This window comes from Pelmatolapia mariae, linkage group LG13 (genome assembly GCF_036321145.2).
Source record: "Pelmatolapia mariae isolate MD_Pm_ZW linkage group LG13, Pm_UMD_F_2, whole genome shotgun sequence".
Classification (NCBI taxonomy): domain Eukaryota; kingdom Metazoa; phylum Chordata; class Actinopteri; order Cichliformes; family Cichlidae; genus Pelmatolapia; species Pelmatolapia mariae.
Genome location: NC_086238.1, coordinates 16,270,036 through 16,277,603, shown reverse-complemented (window position 1 = coordinate 16,277,603; position 7,568 = coordinate 16,270,036).

Here is a 7,568-nt window from a genome sequence, read left to right as displayed (position 1 = left end):
GCACTGAACAACACAGAGACTGAGAATTTCATGTGCTTTTTAAGTCAACTGGCTCTTTCCTCAAGCTTCCCAGAACGCCAACCGCTGACACAGTTTTCCTCTTCTTTCCCACAATATAAAGATTTGCACTGCTAATTGCATTTGCACCCAGTTTTAGGTAAATGAGGGACACGAACGTCAAGCTTCCAGTTCGGGTTGCCTCACACAACCCAGGAAAAAACGTGCAGCACAGAAACAAGAAGTCAAAGCCCCACATAGCGTATAAGGCTTATTAACAGTAATTTCCAGCTGTAGTTGGAATAATAACAAACACTGAATATAAAATGCAGTACTTTAGTTTTCCATTGAGGCAAAGTGTTGAAAATGAGTGGAACTGCAGTGTGTCATAATGTGGATTGATACTCTCATAATAATCATGCTCCACTGTAAAAAAACAAAAACAAAAAAAAAACTAAAAAAAACCCTTCAGCTATCTGTCTTTCCTGCTCTTTTTATTTCTCTTTCACTTCGACTGCATGGCAACTCCAACCACAACTGGTCTCACTTATCTTGTAGCCTGACGCACTGATGTGCACAGCTGTGAGTGATTGCATATAATGAAATATCGCTGTTTAATATATCTGCATAGTGTGTACAGTGTCACTTTAGTGTCTTGCTTTAATCAACTTTTGTTACACACACACAATAGCGGTGTGGTTCGAACAGAGCGCTGGTTTAGTTTCACAGAGAAAGTCTGAATATTTGTCCTTTTATCTTTTCTTTGCAAAAGCCGCACACTGATTTGATTTGAAAGTTGTTTAATTTACTTTTGAACAACAACATAAAAACAAATCAATATTTCAAACTGGAGAGACTGAGGCAATCAGCCCATCTCAGTCTGCAACAAAGCTCCATGAAATGTTTTACATCTTAGTCTAATTCATGCTGCTGTAAGCAGACATTTTTTAACATAAAGGAAGCAGGAAGCTTAGAAAACAACAATTGTGCTCTCAGTCAGAAAGCCATCTATATAAATACGTGCTAGTTCAAATACGTGAAAATGCAAATCGATCGTGGAGACAGTTTTCACGCTAAACTCTCTATAGGCTAGTTTGGAGTGGAAACAATGGTTACGTTGCACGAGTTGTGCATTCGATCAGGAGAAAAGCAGCAGAAACAAAAGTCCTGCTAGATTTCAGAACAGAATACTGTCGTCGAAGGCAATCTCTAAGGCAAAAACACAGTTTATGACTGTAAATCGTTGGATAGACTAAATGAAATATTTCAGAACTAGAGTTCACTTCTTATCAGGCTGGATTTCGAGGTTTCGCTCAATATGAAACACAGTAAAAACAAAGTTAAATATCTAGTTAACAAGCATACATTTGCAGCTGCAAAGGTGACACTTTGGACACAATGTGAGCAACAGTTTATACCACTCTATATAATTTATGCAAGCTTTTGGTGAATTAATAGGGCTTATGGTGATATTACGTCTACAATATAAAATTTCCTTTAAACTGTGACTGAATATAGATCTACCTAACAACATAGAATTGTTGTTTGTAACAAGTTAACAGAGGACTTAATTGGAGGCACTCGTGGAGCCACAAATTACAGACTTTGTTCATTTATTTAAGGTTAATTCAGTGTGTGGAAGCTCCATCGGTACGTAGTTAGAATTGTTCATAACAGCCAAACATTAAAAAGGTCTACTCTCCTCTGTTCATTTTGAAATTGCTTCATTAATTTTTATTTCTAAAACAGCATGTGCTGTGTGTTGTGCTGCTGATTCAATCAGCTTTTTTTCTTGCAAAAGAATAACTGATTAAACTGTTATATAGTTGCTCTGTTTGGACACTAAAACCACAAACAGAAGTATAATGACTAACATCTGAGGCTGAGCTACCACTTCCCTCCACATATCCTCATTTACTCCTTTTTCTTGACACCCCAGCTCCTATAAACTTCTTCCTTTTTACAGCGGGAAAATGGCTGTCTGTGCCACTGTGTGTCTCATCACAGGAGACAACATTTCTTCTACGTTATCCTGAAGGCAGCAAACTCCCATCTATCCTCCCGGACACGTTTTGCCGAGTTTGACAATGACTTCAGAATGGCCTAGTGTGGGAGGAGAAATCATCTGTTATTCGGCCCACGACGGTCCATACATCAGCTGCCCTGGAGTGGAGCTCGCTTCCAGGAGGCCCTCCCTTTTTTGTGCCTATCCAGCTACCTATCTGGACGGCCAACTGACAACATCAAGGAGATTTAGAGCAGAGTCTCAGTGGGCCTGGTCTGAACAATCCCAGTAGATGGGAAACAGTAATTACAGCTAGAAGGCTCACTGAGAGTCTGGAGCCTTGCAGAGATTCAGTGTCATAAGGCCAATAGATTCCTGGGTACCTGGAACAAATGGTTGCTTCAGCTGTCAGAGCAGAAAAAGAGCTACAGATTTGAGCAAATTTGACTTCAGAGGAGGTGATTTAGTGGTTTAGCTGTCTGCTTAGTGCCATAATTCTACCCAGATGGGAACATTAAGACTTTACGTTGACATTATTACTTGTGTATGAGTTATTTAAGATTAATAACACTTCAAAGAGCCAATTTAACTTCACAAAATGCTTAGCTACCTATATTATTCTTAAAGCATATTTTAAATTCTCTCATGGTGTTAATAATCTGTGTTTAAGATCACTGCAATAAACTTGTGTGGTGTAGACCAAGATGAGACAATAGGGAAACAATAGGCACATAAATACATGACATACCCTGAGAAGATAGTTTCTCAAGCCCTTTAGTGACTCATTCGCAATATCTGCAGGATTTAATTAGGGTCAACACAGACAATAAAGTGCCACCCTGACCTACAGAGGCCCAGAAATTTACAGCAGGGTCCACACAGCCTCTGGTGGTGTCTGCAGCATTATCTATTTCTAAATCTTCCTGCTTCATATTCTCCACCATCTCCCTGTTTCACTCGACAACTCTGTCATTCTCCCTCTCTGTCATTCTGCCGCTCTCTTTTACTCTAACCTTTCAAGCCACAATCTCACTTTCTCCCACTCTCTCTATAAATATCTGTCTCTGAGACAGTCTTTTTCCCCACTTCTCCCGTTTGCTTCTGAAGAGAACAGGGAAATCTTCCATCCCCTGTGGATCTGAACACCCACTCAAGGTTAGGAGTACTGCAGATGCAGGAGCTAACAGATCAGGCTTTTAACCGTCACACAGAACTTAAGACATTTGTACAGGCCATTGCATTAATAGCCCTCACTGCCAAGTACTAACTCACTTATCTACCAAACAAACAAAAAGCCAAAAAAAAAAAAAAAACTATAGCTGGATTAAATTCTTTAATTTTTCATTCTGTTCCCGCTTTCTCCAAAATAATACAGCAGAAACACAATTAAACTTGTACATCCCATTTTGCTTAGTGAAAGCACAGTTTGTATTCTTACCCCTGCAAAGCAAAAGCAACAACATCTTCCTTTTATGCATCAAAGTTTTGTCATTTTCTCATTTCCCTTGGTGGTTTAAAAGGATTGATTTCTTTTGATCTGATGATCTGTACCTCCTAGCAAACTCAAAGAAAAACACAAAAACACTTAAGACTTATAAGGAGTCACCCTGAGAAAAGAGTGATTGCATTGTTTCCTCTAATGAATCATTCAAACTATGTAATATTCTTAATTACATCTGAAGCCATCCATCAATACAAACTGTCATTGGGCAAGAGGCGGTACGCCCTGGACAGGTCACCAGTCTGTCACAGGGATAATGTATGTGATAATTATGTAATATTTAAAACAGAGAGCATTGCTTGTTGTTTCTGTCTGGTCCATATCTATAAACTACTCCAGGTTAGTTTATTCGAAGGTTCTATGTGTGAGTTTCTACTTAACTGTTGGCATCATCTAATAATGCACACTTGAAAAAGCATCTCATTTGCACTTTTTTGATTTATATCGGGATTGTTACTAAGAGTGGTAGGATATGGCAAAGCCCCAACTGGAAAAACCAGCCAAGACTGATCACACCTCTCCTACCATTCCAACATCCGCATCTAAGGAATTGGAGCTTATTCTGTTTGTTAGTCTCACACGATGTGAATGTCTACAGTAGTGCTTAAATTTAAAATGCAGCATAGCACATAGATACAATTTCAATATTCAACAATTAATGATTTTTCTTTCTTAATTCTCTCTGATGTGGGTAATGGGGTCAGCCAGGCCTGACGAAGAAATTACATGATTTAATGGCACCCCAGGGGAAGTTTAAATATAGCTCTGCATTACAACTAGCCTCCGATGGCACAGCAGGACATCAGTTCATCCATAAACAAGTGTCCAAAGCCTGGATGGGCTCGACTTTAAGTATTACTGTGAGCAAATATTGCATGATAGGGATGACGTGCTCATCTGGTGATGTAAACACATTTGCTCATTCATTTCATTATAGGGAAAACATGGGTGTGGGTGAAGGAAAGTCAAGGCTCTATGTGTGGCTGTACATGTTATGGTGCTGTTACTGCACTGCCACAAGGTGGCAGGACAACACACATCTGCTCCACATGAAAAATCTTTATTAGTGTGTTCATCCTTGTCCTCTTTCACAAGAGTCACACAGAAATAAATGAGGAAAAATGTAATTAGTTAAGCTAGTAACCCAGTGAATGAAGGTTTATTGAAAAACATGCAAGCAGAATAAATATGGATTAGCATTCATCATGTTTTTTGTTTTTTTTAAGAAAAACCCATCTTATTTTACATTCATATGAAATCAGTGTGTTCAAAACCCCACCAGGCAGCTTATTCCCTGTATAGTGTCTCACCAATCATCTGTATTCATGTTAGGAAAACTCATGTGCTGAGCCTCAAAAATGGTTTTACCACCAAATCTTAATTAACAAAACACCAGTAATGCAATAATGTGGAATTGAGAGTAGAGACGTCAAGGTGATGAATACAAGAAACAATGCTGTAAGAGACCTAAAACATCAATGGGGTATTTAACAGGACAGATTTCAAGTGACGAATTTAAGTCCAATCCTCAGTCACACCACATAGCACGAAAAATGCTCAGTGAAGTGTAAAATTCAGTTCTCCCTGTGGAAATTAGTCTAATTCTGTGATCCTCCTTAAAGACTGATCACCTTTAGTTAAACTCAGGGTGACAGCACGCTCAAGCGCAAGCTGAAATATATCTAAAAGTTCAATGCTGGAAACGTCAAACTGTAAATCGTGTTTGCCTAAATGTGTGAACTGATTAAAAAATTAAAAAATAATAATATTTTTAAACCCAAAAGGAACAGTACTTTCCGGATTGACGTAGCTAATGAAGCCTGACAGATGTAGGTTACATCTGGTCCCACTGGTAAAAAGCAATCCTCCATTTAAGACTCCAAGCTAAGCTAAGAGGAGGTGAGAGCTGCGGATACCTTTAATTTACTCAGCCTGCTGAATGCTACCCTCCATTCAATCATTCTCTCTGCAACGATTGGATGGAAGGCTGACTAGTCTGGATTCATCACGTCCTTTTCTCTGCGCTTCACTCAAACTGCAATACCCACCATCTCCCAGCACTCTTCTGTCAGCTTTCCTAGTTTACCCTCATGCAAGTGTCAGCCTGTGTTTCCCCCCCTCCCTCCCTGACAGCGGTCTTGAGTTATTAGACAACACCAAACCTCATCAGTTAGTGTCATGAAAAGGCAGCTCTGAGATGATGGTGGATGACACATGTCATCCCATAGGGCTTTAGTGTTTTCAGCCAAAACATCACACAATGCATTCAAAGAAGATCTGATTCTAGCAGCTTTGCAATTTAAATGAAGACTTTAAGAAATCTAGACACACGTCAAACAGACAGCACAATTTCCGATTGCCCTGGGTTGGGAAAGGAAGAAATGATGTCTGTCAAATGAATGTGAACTCTATAGTCTCATATCTATAGTTATAAGTGATTGGTGTTTAAATGACATGAAAATGAAAAGTATCAGATGGTGCAAAATGCCCCATATTGCAGTTCAAACACTGCCAGCAGAAGAGCCAGAAAGAAAGAAAGCAGCTAGTGTACAACAGACACTCTTATCCAAAACACTTCCTAGCATAATGTTCAGACACGCACTTGCATTCCAAACTACAAGTTCCTCTTAACACTATCACTTGGATGGTCTGGTTCACATGTTCAGCTTGTGAACACCCACTGAGACAAACTCTCCTAAAGAACACACCAAGGAAAAAAACCCTCATTATATCTCTCATCACATTTACTGCCACTGCACCTCCCATAATCTGATTTACAATGCACAGAAAACTTAAGTCCGCCACAAGACCACTGTGTAGGTGCTGACCTTTCACCAACAAACAATCGCTTTGTGTTTGCCCAAAAGGGAAAATCTCAAAAATGCAGGCAGACACCAAACTGTCAGCAGCCCGCATGCAGCAGTACGTTTACGAGGCTGTTTTGATTTGGCTTATGCCAGCAACAGTGTGTCTGATTTATGACGCTTTGGTAGATCATCAACTACCAAGACTAACTGCGGTGACCGAAAATTGTCGCACACTTTTCGGCTCTCTGTGCTCTGCAAACTTAATACTTGCTCTGTGACAGTCCAACAAGCACAAGTTCAAGCTTGGGTATGAGGAAGAATGGCGCCTCAATGATCCTTGAGTCAGATTGAGAGAGTTTATCAGCTAGAGATGGACCTGAACAGGTCTTCTAACCTGTGAATGCACTGAGAAAAAAAACCCATGTTTACTATCATATATTCTATTTTGAGCTGTTTTATGTCAAAATAATACAGTTTGGTACTGAATTGTGCAATGCTGATAGAAAGCCTAAAAGTAATGAGTAATGTGTTTAGCATGATTGTGAATTTTATTACTATTATTACACTGTAATCAGATTATTGTGGGCAATAAAGCTGCTAATGATAAAAGTGGTTAAGCAATGCTAGTACACCACACACTCAAATGTAAGATAAAGCTAGAGGAAATGACGTCTGCAAACTAAACACAAGATATAAAAATTGCTTTTCTACACTCTAATCATGTGTTATTTCATTGTCTGGTGTAGCTGAATGACTACCACCGTAAACCTCTATTAATATTTACTGTTACACAACTATCTCAGTGTCAAAATGCTATATTGCAGTAAAAACACTGTTTTTAAAAGCTTGTTAATCTAAAAGTCTGATTAAAATTTGCAAAATATGAGTTAAGCATCAAAAGCAAAGGATAAGAACTTGATATGAATATCGGTGCTGATAGCTATGCTGTATTATCAGTTATATTTCTGGATTTCATTGATGATGATGATGCATTAAGGTGTCATAAGTAGGTGGAGTTCATTTCAAGTAGGTTATATTGTTGTGAAACAATGTTAGACAACTACTGAACAGGTTACCATATGTAGACTATTCATCTGCTAGGTAACAAATAACTAATAATGCAGTAAATGAAGAGTGCAAATATTAGAGTATATATTAAGTTGCACCTATCCATAAGAACTTATCTAACTGAGAATGGCAGTGGGTGCTGGAGCTTGTCCCAGATTACCAGTACACGTTACCAGTCCACTAACTAGTA